The sequence below is a fragment of the Equus asinus genome, chromosome 20 (assembly GCF_041296235.1).
Source record: "Equus asinus isolate D_3611 breed Donkey chromosome 20, EquAss-T2T_v2, whole genome shotgun sequence".
NCBI lineage: Eukaryota > Metazoa > Chordata > Mammalia > Perissodactyla > Equidae > Equus > Equus asinus.
The window spans coordinates 9,527,053-9,549,013 of NC_091809.1; positions in this window are offsets into that span (position 1 = coordinate 9,527,053).

Consider the following 21,961-nt stretch of genomic DNA (forward strand, 5'->3'; position numbering starts at 1 on the left):
CCCAAGCGTGACGGGGCTCCATTCCTTCAAGGCTTCCAAGACATCTCTTGGGACACATTAGCATGTACCCGGTGGGCCCCCGTGACGCCAGAGCTATGGAAAGTGAGACTGATCTGCAAAGAATGCCAGGGGCCTAGGAAAGGAGGCATCGAGTCTTCTCTTCAACGTCCTCAAGCCCTCATTCTTGACTTTGGCTTATGCTTAAGGCAGAAGGACCACGTAGGTCTGATAAGGCCCAAGTCCGGCCTCTTGCTTCCAATCAAGTTGCAAGCTTGAATCAGCATGGCCTCCCCATAGACTTGAATAGATGACAACGTTCTCCTCTCGGGGCTTGTCCCTCTATTCTCGCTTCTTGCCAAGGATCCCTTTCTTACCCCTCGAATCAGCGTCTGTTTTATGTCTTCCAGTTTCTGTGTCCGCTTTCTGTTTCTCAAAGCTGTTTCTGGGTATCCCTCCCTGTAATAGCCTAGCCTAGGCCAATCCTCGGTCTGTAACCGTGCGGCCATCTTGGCGGACAGGATCCTCGTGATGTCATAAACAACCTCAAAATTCGAAGTTGTCCTGACAACCTGCGTGCACACAGAGTTTCAGAGCCATCTCAGGCCAGTCCGACTCCTCACCCTTTCCTGGTAGGATAGTTTTCCTTTTTCTCGATTTCTTGTCGGTTTCTGTCTTGCTCCTCGAACTTTGGAAGGCCTGCTACATTCTCTCTAGACACTGGTTTCTGTCCTGTAAGATTATCCTGGGTTTTACCTCTTACATTTTATGTAGATGGCCAAGTGGGTGGACGTTCCCCAGAGAAAGTCCTGGACTCCCTCCCAAGTTGAAGTTGCCCGGGCAGTCCTCTGATGCGCAGTGATCGTGCCATCTCCTAGCACTCTGCCGATTCCACCTTGGCAGGTCCCATGTTTTCCTTCCTTCTTCCTCTGGGGAAGTGTACCAGATGCGTTCATGGATTGTAAAAGCCTCACGGTTCTTTTTCTGGTGCGTATTGATAAGGTGACCTCACCATTGCTACTTAGTTTATGATCCCTGTCCGCACCGTACCATGAAATCTGTATGTCCTAACACTGCCAATGTGATCTGCACCCGTGATGTGAAACAGTGAGGCCTGGGCCGGCCAAGCGGAACGTGGGCACTTACCCGCTCCGCCACAGGGCCGGCCCTGAATTGGACTTTTGGACCAACCTTTTGCCTGAGCTTGGCAACACGTGGGCCTGTTTGCATTATTCGTGAAGGTGATTGGTAGTAACATCCTGGACGGTAACCTTTTCCGTTGGTGCATGGGTTTAGCAGGCAGCATGTTCTGTGGGTAGTATTCCTCTTCATCTATTTGGAAGGGTCTACCTTTCTGTAGCATCAGTACGCATTTTGAGGTGATTTTCCAGCCTTGGAAGTTCACCCTCTCTAATCTCTTTCAGCCCCAAAGCTTTATGCCGTCATTCTGGACCCCATTTTGGATTTTTTTTGCTTTTAGGTGAATTTATTGCCGCAACCCTGCATTAGAACATCCTATATCTTTCCGATTTGCATCCTCATCGATGTAGACTTCCGTGTAGCTTACATCATCTTCCCCTGCGTAAGCCTAATAGCAGGCCCTCACCACACACTTGTGCCTCATCATCTGTTTCACCCTCTCACACCTCCCCGCTTTGTCTCTGGGAACCCCCAATCAAATGTCCCGTGCCACCTGTTCCTGACCGCTTGTTTTTCCTTCTCCTCTTAAGTGAGGTCCTACGGTACTTGCCTTGCTCCCTGGGGCTTGTTTCACTTCCCTAAAACCCTCACAGCCATTCTGGTGGTCACAAGTGGCTGGATTGCATCCTTGGTTCCGGCTGACTGGTATGCCATTGCGTGGCTATAGCCCATCTTCCTTCTGCACTCGTCCCTTGCTGGGCTCCAGGGAGGCTTCCAAGTCTTGGGTAGTGGGAGCGACGCTGTGGTGAACTCAGCGGTGCACATGTCTTTAGGCAGGAGTGTTTCCGAGTTCTTTGGATCAACACGCCGCAGAGGAATAGCTGGATCATATGGGACATGGATTCTTAAAGTTCTGAGGCAGTTCCACACCGCTTGGCGTAGTGGCTGCACCGGTCTGCACTCCCACCAACGGTGCAGGAGGCTTCCCTTCTCTCCACCTCCTCTCTGACACCTGTGGCTTCCTGTCTGCTTCCTTATAGCCATTCTGACCACAGTGAGCTGCTGTGCCCTTGCAGTTTGCATTTGCATTGGCCTGAGACTTCATGACGGTGAACAAGCGTTCATGCACCCGTTGGCCCTCTTTCGATCTTCTTGGCAGAAATCTCTGTTTCCATCTTCTGCCCAGGTTTTCATTGGCTTGTTGTTTTCTTTTTCTTGTGGGGACGTGCGAGTTGATTGCATCTTTGGGCTTTTCACCCCTTGTCCGATGTGTGGTTTGCAAACATCCTCCCCCAGTCGTTGTGCTATCTTTGCATTCAGTCGATGGTTTCCTTCACTGGGCAGAAGCGTCCGCATTTGACGTGGTCCCGTTGGTTTCTTGTTGACTTGGTTGCCCTGGCCCAGCCGGACTTGCTTCTTCCAAACAGGCGGCTCAGACCGATGGCAAAGAGCACTCTGCCTAGGTCTTCTGCTACAAGGTTCACGGTTTCAAGTCTGCCATTCAAGGCTTTGATCCATTTCAGGTGGTGTGTGTGCCAGGTGTAACATCATGGTGTACTGTCGCTGTGTTCCAGGTGGCTGTGCAGGCTTCCCAGCACCGTTTATGGTAGAGACTCTCCTTTCTCCGCTGTCTCCTCTTGGCTCCCTGGTCGAAAATGGGCTGTCCATGTACGTTTGAGTTGGGCTCTGGGTTCTCGATTCTGTTGCATGGGTCTGTGTGCCTGTTTTGGGGCCCAGACTGTGCCGTCTCGGTACCTAGTGCTTCGTCCTATATGTTGAAATCGGAAAGTGTGCCACGTCCTGCTTTTTTCGTTTTCCTGAGGATTCCTTTGCCTAGTCAGGGTCTCTTGTTGCTGGCTAGAAGCTTTAGGATGCCCTCTTCTGTCTCTGTGGGAAACATTGCTGCAACTTTGACTGGGATTGCATGGAATCCAGAGATTCCTTGCTCCGGTAGGGACGTTTCCAGTGTGTTGCTGCTTCCACTCCTAGATCCTGGAATCTCCTTCTTTCTCCTTGTGTCTTCTTGAATTTCTTTCCCCCAACGTTTGTTAGTTTTCCATTGCCATGGCTTTCACCTGTTTTGCTAAGTTTCTTCATAGAGATCTCATCCTTCTCACTGGCATGCAGTTGTTCACTTTTTCTTTTCAGCTTCAGTTTCTCTATGCTTTGCAACTTTGAATCGGTTTTGCTCTGGCAGAAGTGCATCGCTGAGCTCACATCTGCTGGCAATGGTCCTGTATTTGCTGTGGAAGTCTGGCCCTGGCTAACGTCCCTTCCCATCTGCCTCTACACTACCTCGGACGCCTGCCCCAGAATGCCTGAAGCAGTGGTGAGCAGGCCCACCCGAGGGTCCACCCGGCCCACCCCGGGCCACCGACCCAGAAGGTGCGGACCTCACCGCTGCACCACCGGCCGGCCCCTTTCATGTTCCGTTGGCAACCTGCAGTTGAGGGCAATGGGACTTGAATATGCTACTTGAGCCCAACTCTGGCACTGTGTAGATGAGGCCAGGTTGTTTTTCGGGTCCACTGGGATGTCAGAGGATTGGTCATAATCGTGTCTCTGCTGTCCCGGCAAGCTTCACGGACACACGGTTTCCTGGCCCGCTTGGAGCAGTCTCATAGCTCACCCTTCCCACTTAGCCCAGCCTTGACCTTCGCTGCCGTCTTTTGGCTTGTGAATTTCTCTGCCTTTCAAACGTTCCAGCAGAGTCTGTCTAAAGACGGACATCATCTTTCATTGTGGATTATCCAGGGGTGATTTCTGTTCGCCTTCCATTTTCTGGGACCTTTGTCTCTTTTCCATAGGAGAATCGTCATGGTATTTCTCAGCTATCCCCCTTAGACATGCTTATCAGTCCGTTCCCCTTCATTCCAAGTGATTCATTTTGCATTTCTGGAATCACCGTATGTTCTCTAGGCCGAGGTGTGAGTGCTTTCGTGACTCTTGGTTGTTGTCTTTGAATTTGCACCGGTCACTTGAAGGAGTCTTTGCTGTCCTAGCCTGGGTCAAACTAAGCACTGGGAACACGTGGTCATCTGGGTTGGTTTGCCATCCTGAGGTCACAAACTCCAAACTCGAGGTGGTCCTGGCATCCCCCTTCACGGACACAATGTTTCCAAGACAAATTAGACGAGTCTGATGAATGCCTCTCTCCAGGAAAGATATTTTTCTGTCTCCTTTCCGGATTTGGGAAGTTTCGAACTTCACCCCTGATCCTGGAACGTTCCCCCAGGTGCCGTCTAGATACGGGCTTACTTTATTTCTATAGGCTGTGCCATTTGTTTGCCTTACATCCTCAGCCCTGGCCTGTTTATTTTTCTTGAAACAGAATTGTAATGTTCTCATTTTCAGCCCACTTCCTTACATGTGGTGTCAAAACACATAATCCATAATCCTTCTACGGCAAGAGGTAGGGGGAGAGAATTTCGATGGAGGCAAACTGAGCACACTAGCCTGGGCGGGCAGCCTTCACGAAGGAACGAAGCCCTGTGGAAAAGGGTGCTTTTCAGCACCCTTGTAGAGCACTTCCAAACAAAGAGACGTAGCCCAAGCGTGACGGGGCTCCATTCCTTCAAGGCTTCCAAGACATCTCTTGGGACACATTAGCATGTACCCGGTGGGCCCCCGTGACGCCAGAGCTATGGAAAGTGAGACTGATCTGCAAAGAATGCCAGGGGCCTAGGAAAGGAGGCATCGAGTCTTCTCTTCAACGTCCTCAAGCCCTCATTCTTGACTTTGGCTTATGCTTAAGGCAGAAGGACCACGTAGGTCTGATAAGGCCCAAGTCCGGCCTCTTGCTTCCAATCAAGTTGCAAGCTTGAATCAGCATGGCCTCCCCATAGACTTGAATAGATGACAACGTTCTCCTCTCGGGGCTTGTCCCTCTATTCTCGCTTCTTGCCAAGGATCCCTTTCTTACCCCTCGAATCAGCGTCTGTTTTATGTCTTCCAGTTTCTGTGTCCGCTTTCTGTTTCTCAAAGCTGTTTCTGGGTATCCCTCCCTGTAATAGCCTAGCCTAGGCCAATCCTCGGTCTGTAACCGTGCGGCCATCTTGGCGGACAGGATCCTCGTGATGTCATAAACAACCTCAAAATTCGAAGTTGTCCTGACAACCTGCGTGCACACAGAGTTTCAGAGCCATCTCAGGCCAGTCCGACTCCTCACCCTTTCCTGGTAGGATAGTTTTCCTTTTTCTCGATTTCTTGTCGGTTTCTGTCTTGCTCCTCGAACTTTGGAAGGCCTGCTACATTCTCTCTAGACACTGGTTTCTGTCCTGTAAGATTATCCTGGGTTTTACCTCTTACATTTTATGTAGATGGCCAAGTGGGTGGACGTTCCCCAGAGAAAGTCCTGGACTCCCTCCCAAGTTGAAGTTGCCCGGGCAGTCCTCTGATGCGCAGTGATCGTGCCATCTCCTAGCACTCTGCCGATTCCACCTTGGCAGGTCCCATGTTTTCCTTCCTTCTTCCTCTGGGGAAGTGTACCAGATGCGTTCATGGATTGTAAAAGCCTCACGGTTCTTTTTCTGGTGCGTATTGATAAGGTGACCTCACCATTGCTACTTAGTTTATGATCCCTGTCCGCACCGTACCATGAAATCTGTATGTCCTAACACTGCCAATGTGATCTGCACCCGTGATGTGAAACAGTGAGGCCTGGGCCGGCCAAGCGGAACGTGGGCACTTACCCGCTCCGCCACAGGGCCGGCCCTGAATTGGACTTTTGGACCAACCTTTTGCCTGAGCTTGGCAACACGTGGGCCTGTTTGCATTATTCGTGAAGGTGATTGGTAGTAACATCCTGGACGGTAACCTTTTCCGTTGGTGCATGGGTTTAGCAGGCAGCATGTTCTGTGGGTAGTATTCCTCTTCATCTATTTGGAAGGGTCTACCTTTCTGTAGCATCAGTACGCATTTTGAGGTGATTTTCCAGCCTTGGAAGTTCACCCTCTCTAATCTCTTTCAGCCCCAAAGCTTTATGCCGTCATTCTGGACCCCATTTTGGATTTTTTTTGCTTTTAGGTGAATTTATTGCCACAACCCTGCATTAGAACATCCTATATCTTTCCGATTTGCATCCTCATTGATGTAGACTTCCGTGTAGCTTACATCATCTTCCCCTGCGTAAGCCTAATAGCAGGCCCTCACCACACACTTGTGCCTCATCATCTGTTTCACCCTCTCACACCTCCCCGCTTTGTCTCTGGGAACCCCCAATCAAATGTCCCGTGCCACCTGTTCCTGACCGCTTGTTTTTCCTTCTCCTCTTAAGTGAGGTCCTACGGTACTTGCCTTGCTCCCTGGGGCTTGTTTCACTTCCCTAAAACCCTCACAGCCATTCTGGTGGTCACAAGTGGCTGGATTGCATCCTTGGTTCCGGCTGACTGGTATGCCATTGCGTGGCTATAGCCCATCTTCCTTCTGCACTCGTCCCTTGCTGGGCTCCAGGGAGGCTTCCAAGTCTTGGGTAGTGGGAGCGACGCTGTGGTGAACTCAGCGGTGCACATGTCTTTAGGCAGGAGTGTTTCCGAGTTCTTTGGATCAACACGCCGCAGAGGAATAGCTGGATCATATGGGACATGGATTCTTAAAGTTCTGAGGCAGTTCCACACCGCTTGGCGTAGTGGCTGCACCGGTCTGCACTCCCACCAACGGTGCAGGAGGCTTCCCTTCTCTCCACCTCCTCTCTGACACTTGTGGCTTCCTGTCTGCTTCCTTATAGCCATTCTGACCACAGTGAGCTGCTGTGCCCTTGCAGTTTGCATTTGCATTGGCCTGAGACTTCATGACGGTGAACAAGCGTTCATGCACCCGTTGGCCCTCTTTCGATCTTCTTGGCAGAAATCTCTGTTTCCATCTTCTGCCCAGGTTTTCATTGGCTTGTTGTTTTTTTTTTCTTGTGGGGACGTGCGAGTTGATTGCATCTTTGGGCTTTTCACCCCTTGTCCGATGTGTGGTTTGCAAACATCCTCCCCCAGTCGTTGTGCTATCTTTGCATTCAGTCGATGGTTTCCTTCACTGGGCAGAAGCGTCCGCATTTGACGTGGTCCCGTTGGTTTCTTGTTGACTTGCTTGCCCTGGCCCAGTCGGACTTGCTTCTTCCAAGCAGGCGGCTCAGACAGATGGCAAAGAGCACTCTGCCTAGGTCTTCTGCTACAAGGTTCACGGTTTCAAGTCTGCCATTCAAGGCTTTGATCCATTTCAGGTGGTGTGTGTGCCAGGTGTAACATCATGGTGTACTGTCGTTGTGTTCCAGGTGGCTGTGCAGGCTTCCCAGCACCGTTTATGGTAGAGACTCTCCTTTCTCCGCTGTCTCCTCTTGGCTCCCTGGTCGAAAATGGGCTGTCCATGTACGTTTGAGTTGGGCTCTGGGTTCTCGATTCTGTTGCATGGGTCTGTGTGCCTGTTTTGGGGCCCAGACTGTGCCGTCTCGGTACCTAGTGCTTCGTCCTATATGTTGAAATCGGAAAGTGTGCCACGTCCTGCTTTTTTCGTTTTCCTGAGGATTCCTTTGCCTAGTCAGGGTCTCTTGTTGCTGGCTAGAAGCTTTAGGATGCCCTCTTCTGTCTCTGTGGGAAACATTGCTGCAACTTTGACTGGGATTGCATGGAATCCAGAGATTCCTTGCTCCGGTAGGGACGTTTCCAGTGTGTTGCTGCTTCCACTCCTAGATCCTGGAATCTCCTTCTTTCTCCTTGTGTCTTCTTGAATTTCTTTCCCCCAACGTTTGTTAGTTTTCCATTGCCATGGCTTTCACCTGTTTTGCTAAGTTTCTTCATAGAGATCTCATCCTTCTCACTGGCATGCAGTTGTTCACTTTTTCTTTTCAGCTTCAGTTTCTCTATGCTTTGCAACTTTGAATCGGTTTTGCTCTGGCAGAAGTGCATCGCTGAGCTCACATCTGCTGGCAATGCTCCTGTATTTGCTGTGGAAGTCTGGCCCTGGCTAACGTCCCTTCCCATCTGCCTCTACACTACCTCGGACGCCTGCCCCAGAATGCCTGAAGCAGTGGTGAGCAGGCCCACCCGAGGGTCCACCCGGCCCACCCCGGGCCACCGACCCAGAAGGTGCGGACCTCACCGCTGCACCACCGGCCGGCCCCTTTCATGTTCCGTTGGCAACCTGCAGTTGAGGGCAATGGGACTTGAATATGCTACTTGAGCCCAACTCTGGCACTGTGTAGATGAGGCCAGGTTGTTTTTCGGGTCCACTGGGATGTCAGAGGATTGGTCATAATCGTGTCTCTGCTGTCCCGGCAAGCTTCACGGACACACGGTTTCCTGGCCCGCTTGGAGCAGTCTCATAGCTCACCCTTCCCACTTAGCCCAGCCTTGACCTTCGCTGCCGTCTTTTGGCTTGTGAATTTCTCTGCCTTTCAAACGTTCCAGCAGAGTCTGTCTAAAGACGGACATCATCTTTCATTGTGGATTATCCAGGGGTGATTTCTGTTCGCCTTCCATTTTCTGGGACCTTTGTCTCTTTTCCATAGGAGAATCGTCATGGTATTTCTCAGCTATCCCCCTTAGACATGCTTATCAGTCCATTCCCCTTCATTCCAAGTGATTCATTTTGCATTTCTGGAATCACCGTATGTTCTCTAGGCCGAGGTGTGAGTGCTTTCGTGACTCTTGGTTGTTGTCTTTGAATTTGCACCGGTCACTTGAAGGAGTCTTTGCTGTCCTAGCCTGGGTCAAACTAAGCACTGGGAACACGTCGTCATCTGGGTTGGTTTGCCAATCCTGAGGTCACAAACTCCAAACTCGAGGTGGTCCTGGCATCCCCCTTCACGGACACAATGTTTCCAAGACAAATTAGACGAGTCTGATGAATCCCTCTCTCCAGGAAAGATATTTTTCTGTCTCCTTTCCGGATTTGGGAAGTTTCGAACTTCACCCCTGATCCTGGGACGTTCCCCCAGGTGCCGTCTAGATACGGGCTTACTTTATTTCTATAGGCTGTGCCATTTGTTTGCCTTACATCCTCAGCCCTGGCCTGTTTATTTTTCTTGAAACAGAATTGTAATGTTCTCATTTTCAGCCCACTTCCTTACATGTGGTGTCAAAACACATAATCCATAATCCTTCTACGGCAAGAGGTAGGGGGAGAGAATTTCGATGGAGGCAAACTGAGCACACTAGCCTGGGAGGGCAGCCCTCACGAAGGAACGAAGCCCTGTGGAAAAGGGTGCTTTTCAGCACCCTTGTAGAGCACTTCCAAACAAAGAGACATAGCCCAAGCGTGACGGGGCTCCATTCCTTCAAGGCTTCCAAGACATCTCTTGGGACACATTAGCATGTACCCAGTGGGCCCCTGTGACGCCAGAGCTATGGAAAGTGAGACTGATCTGCAAAGAATGCCAGGGGCCTGGGAAAGGAGGCATCGAGTCTTCTCTTCAACGTCCTCAAGACCTCATTCTTGACTTTGGCTTATGCTTAAGGCAGAAGGACCACGTAGGTCTGATAAGGCCCAAGTCCGGCCTCTTGCTTCCAATCAAGTTGCAAGCTTGAATCAGCATGGCCTCCCCATAGACTTGAATAGATGACAACATTCTCCTCTCGGGGCTTGTCCCTCTATTCTCGCTTCTTGCCCAGGATCCCTTTCTTAGCCCTCGAATCAGCGTCTGTTTTACGTCTTCCAGTTTCTGTGTCCGCTTTCTGTTTCTCAAAGCTGTTTCTGGGTATCCCTCCCTTTAATAGCCTAGCCTAGGCCAATCCGCAGTCTGTAACCGTGCGGCCATCTTGGCGGACATGATCCTCGTGATGTCATAAACAACCTCAAAATTCGAAGTTGTCCTGACAACCTGCGTGCACACAGAGTTTCAGAGCCATCTCAGGCCAGTCCGACTCCTCACCCTTTCCTGGTAGGATACTTTTCCTTTTTCTCGGTTTCTTGTCGGTTTCTGTCTTGCTCCTCGCACTTTGGAAGGCCTGCTACATTCTCTCTAGACACTGGTTTCTGTCCTGTAAGATTATCCTGGGTTTTACCTCTTACATTTTATGTAGATGGCCAAGTGGGTGGACGTTCCCCAGAGAAAGTCCTGGACTCCCTCCTAAGTTGAAGTTGCAGGGGCAGTCCTCTGATGCGCAATGATCGTGTCATCTCCTAGCACTCTGCCGATTCCACCTTGGCGGGTCCCATGTTTTCCTTCCTTCTTCCTTTGGGGAAGTGCACCAGATGCGTTCCTGGATTGTAAAAGCCTCACGGTTCTTTTTCTGGTGCGTATTGATAAGGTGACCTCACCATTGCTACTTAGTTTATGATCCCTGTCCGCACCGTACCATGAAATCTATATTTCCTAACACTGCTAATGTGATCTGCACCCGTGATGTGAAACAGTGAGGCCTGGGCCGGCCAAGCGGAACGTGGGCACTTACCCGCTGCGCCACAGGGCCGGCCCTGAATTGGACTTATGGACCAACCTTTTGCCTGAGCTTGGGAACACGTGGGCCTGTTTGGATTATTCGTGAAGGTGATTAGTAGTAACATCCTGGACGGTAACCTTTTCCGTTGGTGCATGGGTTTAGCAGGCAGCATGTTCTGTGCGTAGTATTCCTCTTCATCTATTTGGAATGGTCTACCTTTCTGTAGCATCAGTACGCATTTTGAGGTGATTTTCCAGCCTTGGAAGTTCACCTTCTCTAATCTCTTTCAGCCCCAAAGCTTTATGCCGTCATTCTGGACGCCATTTTGGATTTTTTTTGCTTTTAGGTGAATTTATTGCCGCAACCCTGCATTAGACCATCCTATATCTTTCCGATTTGCATCCTCCTCGAGGTAGACTTCCGTGTAGCTTACATCATCTTCCCCTGCGTAAGCCTAATAGCAGGCCCTCACCACACACTTGTGCCTCATCATCTGTTTCACCCTCTCACACCTCCCCGCTTTGTCTCTGGGAACCCCCAATCAAATGTCCCGTGCCACCTGTTCCTGACCGCTTGCTTTTCCTCCTCCTCTTAAGTGAGGTCCTACGGTACTTGCCTTGCTCCCTGGGGCTTGTTTCACTTCCCTAAAACCCTCACAGCCATTCTGGTGGTCACAAATGGCTGGATTGCATCCTTGGTTCCGGCTGACTGGTATGCCATTGCGTGGCTATAGCCCATCTTCCTTCTGCACTCGTCCCTTGCTGGGCTCCAGGGAGGCTTCCAAGTCTTGGGTAGTGGGAGCGACGCTGTGGTGAACTCAGCGGTGCACATGTCTTTATGCAGGAGTGTTTCCGAGTTCTTTGGATCAACACGCCGCAGAGGAATAGCTGGATCATATGGGACATGGATTCTTCAAGTTCTGAGGCAGTTCCACACCGCTTGGCGTAGTGGCTGCACCGGTCTGCACTCCCACCAACGGTGCAGGAGGCTTCCCTTCTCTCCACCTCCTCTCTGACACTTGTGGCTTCCTGTCTGCTTCCTTATAGCCATTCTGACCACAGTGAGCTGCTGTGCCCTTGCAGTTTGCATTTGCATTGGCCTGAGACTTAATGACGGTGAACAAGTGTTCATGCACCCGTTGGCCCTCTTTCGATCTTCTTGGCAGAAATCTCTGTTTCCATCTTCTGCCCAGGCTTTCATTGGCTTGTTTTTTTTTTTTTTTTTTCTTGTGGGGACGTGCGAGTTGATTGCATCCTTGGGCTTTTCACCCCTTGTCCGATGTGGGGTTTGCAAACATCCTCCCCCAGTCGTCGTGCTATCTTTGCGTTCAGTCGATGGTTTCCTTCACTGGGCAGAAGCGTCCGCATTTGACGTGGTCCCGTTGGTTTCTTGTTGACTTGCTTGCCCTGGCCCAGTCGGACTTGCTTCTTCCAAGCAGGCGGCTCAGACAGATGGCAAAGAGCACTCTGCCTAGGTCTTCTGCTACAAGGTTCACGGTTTCAAGTCTGCCATTCAAGGCTTTGATCCATTTCAGGTGGTGTGTGTGCCAGGTGTAACATCATGGTGTACTGTCGTTGTGTTCCAGGTGGCTGTGCAGGCTTCCCAGCACCGTTTATGGTAGAGACTCTCCTTTCTCCGCTGTCTCCTCTTGGCTCCCTGGTCGAAAATGGGCTGTCCATGTACGTTTGAGTTGGGCTCTGGGTTCTCGATTCTGTTGCATGGGTCTGTGTGCCTGTTTTGGGGCCCAGACTGTGCCGTCTCGGTACCTAGTGCTTCGTCCTATATGTTGAAATCGGAAAGTGTGCCACGTCCTGCTTTTTTCGTTTTCCTGAGGATTCCTTTGCCTAGTCAGGGTCTGTTGTTGCTGGCTAGGAACTTTAGGATTCCCTCTTCTGTCTCTGTGGGAAACATTGCTGCAACTTTGACTGGGATTGCATGGAATCCAGAGATTCCTTGCTCTGGTAGGGACGTTTCCAGTGTGTTGCTGCTTCCACTCCTAGATCCGGGAATCTCCTTCTTTCTCCTTGTGTCTTCTTGAATTTCTTTCCCCCAACGTTTGTTAGCTTTCCATTGCCATGGCTTTCACCTGTTTTGCTAAGTTTCTTCATAGAGATCTCATCCTTCTCACTGGCATGCAGTTTTTCACTTTTTCTTTTCAGCTTCAGTTTCTCTATGCTTTGCAACTTTGAATCGGTTTTGTTCTGGCAGAAGTGCATCGCTGAGCTCACATCTGCTGGCAATGCTCCTGTATTTGCTGTGGAAGTCTGGCCCTGTCTAACGTCCCTTCCCGTCTGCCTCTACACTAGCTCGGACGCCTGCCCCAGAATGCCTGAAGCAGTGGTGAGCAGGCTCACCCGAGGGTCCACCCGGCCCACCCCGGGCCACCGACCCAGAAGGTGCGGACCTCACCGCTGCACCACCGGCCGGCCCCTTTCATGTTCCGTTGGCAACCTGCAGTTGAGGGCAATGGGACTTGAATATGCTACTTGAGCCCAACTCTGGCACTGTGTAGATGAGGCCAGGTTGTTTTTCGGGTCCACTGCGATGTCAGAGGATTGGTCATAATCGTGTCTCTGCTGTCCCGGCAAGCTTCACGGACACACGGTTTCCTGGCCCGCTTGGAGCAGTCTCATAACTCCCCCTTCCCACTTAGCCCAGCCTTGACCTTCGCTGCCGTCTTTTGGCTTGTGGATTTCTCTGCCTTTCAAACGTTCCAGCAGAGTCTGTCTAAAGACGGACATCATCTTTCATTGTGGATTGTCCAGGTGTGATTTCTGTTCGCCTTCCATTTTCTGGGACCTTTGTCTCTTTTCCATAGGAGAATCGTCACGGTATTTCTCAGCTATCCCCCTTAGACATGCTTATCAGTCCGTTCCCCTTCATTCCAAGTGATTCATTTTGCATTTCTGGAATCACCGTATGTTCTCTAGGCCGAGGTGTGAGCGCTTTCGTGACTCTTGGTTGTTGTCTTTGAATTTGCACCGGTCACTTGAAGGAGTCTTTGCTGCCCTAGCCTGGGTCAAACTAAGCACTGGGAAGACGTAGTCATCTGGGTTGGTTTGACATCCTGAGGTCAGAAACTCCAAACTCGAGGTGGTCCTGGCATCCCCCTTCACGGACACAATGTTTCCAAGACAAATTAGACGAATCTGATGAATTCCTCTCTCCAGGAAAGATATTTTTCTGTCTCCTTTCCGGATTTGGGAAGTTTCGAACTTCACCCCTGATCCTGGAACGTTCCCCCAGGTGCCGTCTAGATACGGGCTTACTTTATTTCTATGGGCTGTGCCATTTGTTTGCCTTACATCCTCAGCCCTGGCCTGTTTCTTTTTCTTGCAACAGAATTGTAATGTTCTCATTTTCAGCCCACTTCCTTACATGTGGTGTCAAAACACATAATCCATAATCCTTCTACGGCAAGAGGTAGGGGGAGAGAATTTCGATGGAGGCAAACTGAGCACACTAGCCTGGGAGGGCAGCCCTCACGAAGGAACGAAGCCCTGTGGAAAAGGGTGCTTTTCAGCACCCTTGTAGAGCACTTCCAAACAAAGAGACATAGCCCAAGCGTGACGGGGCTCCATTCCTTCAAGGCTTCCAAGACATCTCTTGGGACACATTAGCATGTACCCAGTGGGCCCCCGTGACGCCAGAGCTATGGAAAGTGAGACTGATCTGCAAAGAATGCCAGGGGCCTGGGAAAGGAGGCATCGAGTCTTCTCTTCAACGTCCTCAAGACCTCATTCTTGACTTTGGCTTATGCTTAAGGCAGAAGGACCACGTAGGTCTGATAAGGCCCAAGTCCGGCCTCTTGCTTCCAATCAAGTTGCAAGCTTGAATCAGCATGGCCTCCCCATAGACTTGAATAGATGACAACGTTCTCCTCTCGGGGCTTGTCCCTCTATTCTCGCTTCTTGCCCAGGATCCCTTTCTTAGCCCTCGAATCAGCGTCTGTTTTACGTCTTCCAGTTTCTGTGTCCGCTTTCTGTTTCTCAAAGCTGTTTCTGGGTATCCCTCCCTTTAATAGCCTAGCCTAGGCCAATCCGCAGTCTGTAACCGTGCGGCCATCTTGGCGGACATGATCCTCGTGATGTCATAAACAACCTCAAAATTCGAAGTTGTCCTGACAACCTGCGTGCACACAGAGTTTCAGAGCCATCTCAGGCCAGTCCGACTCCTCACCCTTTCCTGGTAGGATACTTTTCCTTTTTCTCGGTTTCTTGTCGGTTTCTGTCTTGCTCCTCGCACTTTGGAAGGCCTGCTACATTCTCTCTAGACACTGGTTTCTGTCCTGTAAGATTATCCTGGGTTTTACCTCTTACATTTTATGTAGATGGCCAAGTGGGTGGACGTTCCCCAGAGAAAGTCCTGGACTCCCTCCCAAGTTGAAGTTGCCGGGGCAGTCCTCTGATGCGCAATGATCGTGTCATCTCCTAGCACTCTGCCGATTCCACCTTGGCGGGTCCCATGTTTTCCTTCCTTCTTCCTTTGGGGAAGTGCACCAGATGCGTTCCTGGATTGTAAAAGCCTCACGGTTCTTTTTCTGGTGCGTATTGATAAGGTGACCTCACCATTGCTACTTAGTTTATGATCCCTGTCCGCACCGTACCATGAAATCTATATTTCCTAACACTGCTAATGTGATCTGCACCCGTGATGTGAAACAGTGAGGCCTGGGCCGGCCAAGCGGAACGTGGGCACTTACCCGCTGCGCCACAGGGCCGGCCCTGAATTGGACTTATGGACCAACCTTTTGCCTGAGCTTGGGAACACGTGGGCCTGTTTGGATTATTCGTGAAGGTGATTAGTAGTAACATCCTGGACGGTAACCTTTTCCGTTGGTGCATGGGTTTAGCAGGCAGCATGTTCTGTGCGTAGTATTCCTCTTCATCTATTTGGAATGGTCTACCTTTCTGTAGCATCAGTACGCATTTTGAGGTGATTTTCCAGCCTTGGAAGTTCACCTTCTCTAATCTCTTTCAGCCCCAAAGCTTTATGCCGTCATTCTGGACGCCATTTTGGATTTTTTTTGCTTTTAGGTGAATTTATTGCCGCAACCCTGCATTAGACCATCCTATATCTTTCCGATTTGCATCCTCCTCGAGGTAGACTTCCGTGTAGCTTACATCATCTTCCCCTGCGTAAGCCTAATAGCAGGCCCTCACCACACACTTGTGCCTCATCATCTGTTTCACCCTCTCACACCTCCCCGCTTTGTCTCTGGGAACCCCCAATCAAATGTCCCGTGCCACCTGTTCCTGACCGCTTGCTTTTCCTCCTCCTCTTAAGTGAGGTCCTACGGTACTTGCCTTGCTCCCTGGGGCTTGTTTCACTTCCCTAAAACCCTCACAGCCATTCTGGTGGTCACAAATGGCTGGATTGCATCCTTGGTTCCGGCTGACTGGTATGCCATTGCGTGGCTATAGCCCATCTTCCTTCTGCACTCGTCCCTTGCTGGGCTCCAGGGAGGCTTCCAAGTCTTGGGTAGTGGGAGCGACGCTGTGGTGAACTCAGCGGTGCACATGTCTTTATGCAGGAGTGTTTCCGAGTTCTTTGGATCAACACGCCGCAGAGGAATAGCTGGATCATATGGGACATGGATTCTTCAAGTTCTGAGGCAGTTCCACACCGCTTGGCGTAGTGGCTGCACCGGTCTGCACTCCCACCAACGGTGCAGGAGGCTTCCCTTCTCTCCACCTCCTCTCTGACACTTGTGGCTTCCTGTCTGCTTCCTTATAGCCATTCTGACCACAGTGAGCTGCTGTGCCCTTGCAGTTTGCATTTGCATTGGCCTGAGACTTAATGACGGTGAACAAGTGTTCATGCACCCGTTGGCCCTCTTTCGATCTTCTTGGCAGAAATCTCTGTTTCCATCTTCTGCCCAGGCTTTCATTGGCTTGTTGTTTTTTTTTTTTTTTTTCTTGTGGGGCCGTGCGAGTTGATTGCATCCTTGGGCTTTTCACCCCTTGTCCGATGTGGGGTTTGCAAACATCCTCCCCCAGTCGTCGTGCTATCTTTGCATTCAGTCGATGGTTTCCTTCACTGGGCAGAAGCGTCCGCATTTGACGTGGTCCCGTTGGTTTCTTGTTGACTTGCTTGCCCTGGCCCAGTCGGACTTGCTTCTTCCAAGCAGGCGGCTCAGACAGATGGCAAAGAGCACTCTGCCTAGGTCTTCTGCTACAAGGTTCACGGTTTCAAGTCTGCCATTCAAGGCTTTGATCCATTTCAGGTGGTGTGTGTGCCAGGTGTAACATCATGGTGTACTGTCGTTGTGTTCCAGGTGGCTGTGCAGGCTTCCCAGCACCGTTTATGGTAGAGACTCTCCTTTCTCCGCTGTCTCCTCTTGGCTCCCTGGTCGAAAATGGGCTGTCCATGTACGTTTGAGTTGGGCTCTGGGTTCTCGATTCTGTTGCAGGGGTCTGTGTGCCTGTTTTGGGGCCCAGACTGTGCCGTCTCGGTACCTAGTGCTTCGTCCTATATGTTGAAATCGGAAAGTGTGCCACGTCCTGCTTTTTTCGTTTTCCTGAGGATTCCTTTGCCTAGTCAGGGTCTCTTGTTGCTGGCTAGAAACTTTAGGATTCCCTCTTCTGTCTCTGTGGGAAACATTGCTGCAACTTTGACTGGGATTGCATGGAATCCAGAGATTCCTTGCTCTGGTAGGGACGTTTCCAGTGTGTTGCTGCTTCCACTCCTAGATCCGGGAATCTCCTTCTTTCTCCTTGTGTCTTCTTGAATTTCTTTCCCCCAACGTTTGTTAGCTTTCCATTGCCATGGCTTTCACCTGTTTTGCTAAGTTTCTTCATAGAGATCTCATCCTTCTCACTGGCATGCAGTTTTTCACTTTTTCTTTTCAGCTTCAGTTTCTCTATGCTTTGCAACTTTGAATCGGTTTTGTTCTGGCAGAAGTGCATCGCTGAGCTCACATCTGCTGGCAATGCTCCTGTATTTGCTGTGGAAGTCTGGCCCTGTCTAACGTCCCTTCCCGTCTGCCTCTACACTAGCTCGGACGCCTGCCCCAGAATGCCTGAAGCAGTGGTGAGCAGGCTCACCCGAGGGTCCACCCGGCCCACCCCGGGCCACCGACCCAGAAGGTGCGGACCTCACCGCTGCACCACCGGCCGGCCCCTTTCATGTTCCGTTGGCAACCTGCAGTTGAGGGCAATGGGACTTGAATATGCTACTTGAGCCCAACTCTGGCACTGTGTAGATGAGGCCAGGTTGTTTTTCGGGTCCACTGGGATGTCAGAGGATTGGTCATAATCGTGTCTCTGCTGTCCCGGCAAGCTTCACGGACACACGGTTTCCTGGCCCGCTTGGAGCAGTCTCATAGCTCACCCTTCCCACTTAGCCCAGCCTTGACCTTCGCTGCCGTCTTTTGGCTTGTGGATTTCTCTGCCTTTCAAACGTTCCAGCAGAGTCTGTCTAAAGACGGACATCATCTTTCATTGTGGATTGTCCAGGTGTGATTTCTGTTCGCCTTCCATTTTCTGGGACCTTTGTCTCTTTTCCATAGGAGAATCGTCACGGTATTTCTCAGCTATCCCCCTTAGACATGCTTATCAGTCCGTTCCCCTTCATTCCAAGTGATTCATTTTGCATTTCTGGAATCACCGTATGTTCTCTAGGCCGAGGTGTGAGCGCTTTCGTGACTCTTGGTTGTTGTCTTTGAATTTGCACCGGTCACTTGAAGGAGTCTTTGCTGCCCTAGCCTGGGTCAAACTAAGCACTGGGAAGACGTAGTCATCTGGGTTGGTTTGACATCCTGAGGTCAGAAACTCCAAACTCGAGGTGGTCCTGGCATCCCCCTTCACGGACACAATGTTTCCAAGACAAATTAGACGAATCTGATGAATTCCTCTCTCCAGGAAAGATATTTTTCTGTCTCCTTTCCGGATTTGGGAAGTTTCGAACTTCACCCCTGATCCTGGAACGTTCCCCCAGGTGCCGTCTAGATACGGGCTTACTTTATTTCTATGGGCTGTGCCATTTGTTTGCCTTACATCCTCAGCCCTGGCCTGTTTCTTTTTCTTGCAACAGAATTGTAATGTTCTCATTTTCAGCCCACTTCCTTACATGTGGTGTCAAAACACATAATCCATAATCCTTCTACGGCAAGAGGTAGGGGGAGAGAATTTCGATGGAGGCAAACTGAGCACACTAGCCTGGGAGGGCAGCCCTCACGAAGGAACGAAGCCCTGTGGAAAAGGGTGCTTTTCAGCACCCTTGTAGAGCACTTCCAAACAAAGAGACATAGCCCAAGCGTGACGGGGCTCCATTCCTTCAAGGCTTCCAAGACATCTCTTGGGACACATTAGCATGTACCCAGTGGGCCCCCGTGACGCCAGAGCTATGGAAAGTGAGACTGATCTGCAAAGAATGCCAGGGGCCTGGGAAAGGAGGCATCGAGTCTTCTCTTCAACGTCCTCAAGACCTCATTCTTGACTTTGGCTTATGCTTAAGGCAGAAGGACCACGTAGGTCTGATAAGGCCCAAGTCCGGCCTCTTGCTTCCAATCAAGTTGCAAGCTTGAATCAGCATGGCCTCCCCATAGACTTGAATAGATGACAACGTTCTCCTCTCGGGGCTTGTCCCTCTATTCTCGCTTCTTGCCCAGGATCCCTTTCTTAGCCCTCGAATCAGCGTCTGTTTTATGTCTTCCAGTTTCTGTGTCCGCTTTCTGTTTCTCAAAGCTGTTTCTGGGTATCCCTCCCTTTAATAGCCTAGCCTAGGCCAATCCGCAGTCTGTAACCGTGCGGCCATCTTGGCGGACATGATCCTCGTGATGTCATAAACAACCTCAAAATTCGAAGTTGTCCTGACAACCTGCGTGCACACAGAGTTTCAGAGCCATCTCAGGCCAGTCCGACTCCTCACCCTTTCCTGGTAGGATACTTTTCCTTTTTCTCGGTTTCTTGTCGGTTTCTGTCTTGCTCCTCGCACTTTGGAAGGCCTGCTACATTCTCTCTAGACACTGGTTTCTGTCCTGTAAGATTATCCTGGGTTTTACCTCTTACATTTTATGTAGATGGCCAAGTGGGTGGACGTTCCCCAGAGAAAGTCCTGGACTCCCTCCCAAGTTGAAGTTGCCGGGGCAGTCCTCTGATGCGCAATGATCGTGTCATCTCCTAGCACTCTGCCGATTCCACCTTGGCGGGTCCCATGTTTTCCTTCCTTCTTCCTTTGGGGAAGTGCACCAGATGCGTTCATGGATTGTAAAAGCCTCACGGTTCTTTTTCTGGTGCGTATTGATAAGGTGACCTCACCATTGCTACTTAGTTTATGATCCCTGTCCGCAACGTACCATGAAATCTATATTTCCTAACACTGCTAATGTGATCTGCACCCGTGATGTGAAACAGTGAGGCCTGGGCCGGCCAAGCGGAACGTGGGCACTTACCCGCTGCGCCACAGGGCCGGCCCTGAATTGGACTTATGGACCAACCTTTTGCCTGAGCTTGGGAACACGTGGGCCTGTTTGGATTATTCGTGAAGGTGATTAGTAGTAACATCCTGGACGGTAACCTTTTCCGTTGGTGCATGGGTTTAGCAGGCAGCATGTTCTGTGCGTAGTATTCCTCTTCATCTATTTGGAATGGTCTACCTTTCTGTAGCATCAGTACGCATTTTGAGGTGATTTTCCAGCCTTGGAAGTTCACCTTCTCTAATCTCTTTCAGCCCCAAAGCTTTATGCCGTCATTCTGGACGCCATTTTGGATTTTTTTTGCTTTTAGGTGAATTTATTGCCGCAACCCTGCATTAGACCATCCTATATCTTTCCGATTTGCATCCTCCTCGAGGTAGACTTCCGTGTAGCTTACATCATCTTCCCCTGCGTAAGCCTAATAGCAGGCCCTCACCACACACTTGTGCCTCATCATCTGTTTCACCCTCTCACACCTCCCCGCTTTGTCTCTGGGAACCCCCAATCAAATGTCCCGTGCCACCTGTTCCTGACCGCTTGCTTTTCCTCCTCCTCTTAAGTGAGGTCCTACGGTACTTGCCTTGCTCCCTGGGGCTTGTTTCACTTCCCTAAAACCCTCACAGCCATTCTGGTGGTCACAAATGGCTGGATTGCATCCTTGGTTCCGGCTGACTGGTATGCCATTGCGTGGCTATAGCCCATCTTCCTTCTGCACTCGTCCCTTGCTGGGCTCCAGGGAGGCTTCCAAGTCTTGGGTAGTGGGAGCGACGCTGTGGTGAACTCAGCGGTGCACATGTCTTTATGCAGGAGTGTTTCCGAGTTCTTTGGATCAACACGCTGCAGAGGAATAGCTGGATCATATGGGACATGGATTCTTCAAGTTCTGAGGCAGTTCCACACCGCTTGGCGTAGTGGCTGCACCGGTCTGCACTCCCACCAACGGTGCAGGAGGCTTCCCTTCTCTCCACCTCCTCTCTGACACTTGTGGCTTCCTGTCTGCTTCCTTATAGCCATTCTGACCACAGTGAGCTGCTGTGCCCTTGCAGTTTGCATTTGCATTGGCCTGAGACTTAATGACGGTGAACAAGTGTTCATGCACCCGTTGGCCCTCTTTCGATCTTCTTGGCAGAAATCTCTGTTTCCATCTTCTGCCCAGGCTTTCATTGGCTTGTTGTTTTTTTTTTTTTTTTTTCTTGTGGGGCCGTGCGAGTTGATTGCATCCTTGGGCTTTTCACCCCTTGTCCGATGTGGGGTTTGCAAACATCCTCCCCCAGTCGTCGTGCTATCTTTGCATTCAGTCGATGGTTTCCTTCACTGGGCAGAAGCGTCCGCATTTGACGTGGTCCCGTTGGTTTCTTGTTGACTTGCTTGCCCTGGCCCAGTCGGACTTGCTTCTTCCAAGCAGGCGGCTCAGACAGATGGCAAAGAGCACTCTGCCTAGGTCTTCTGCTACAAGGTTCACGGTTTCAAGTCTGCCATTCAAGGCTTTGATCCATTTCAGGTGGTGTGTGTGCCAGGTGTAACATCATGGTGTACTGTCGTTGTGTTCCAGGTGGCTGTGCAGGCTTCCCAGCACCGTTTATGGTAGAGACTCTCCTTTCTCCGCTGTCTCCTCTTGGCTCCCTGGTCGAAAATGGGCTGTCCATGTACGTTTGAGTTGGGCTCTGGGTTCTCGATTCTGTTGCAGGGGTCTGTGTGCCTGTTTTGGGGCCCAGACTGTGCCGTCTCGGTACCTAGTGCTTCGTCCTATATGTTGAAATCGGAAAGTGTGCCACGTCCTGCTTTTTTCGTTTTCCTGAGGATTCCTTTGCCTAGTCAGGGTCTCTTGTTGCTGGCTAGAAACTTTAGGATTCCCTCTTCTGTCTCTGTGGGAAACATTGCTGCAACTTTGACTGGGATTGCATGGAATCCAGAGATTCCTTGCTCTGGTAGGGACGTTTCCAGTGTGTTGCTGCTTCCACTCCTAGATCCGGGAATCTCCTTCTTTCTCCTTGTGTCTTCTTGAATTTCTTTCCCCCAACGTTTGTTAGCTTTCCATTGC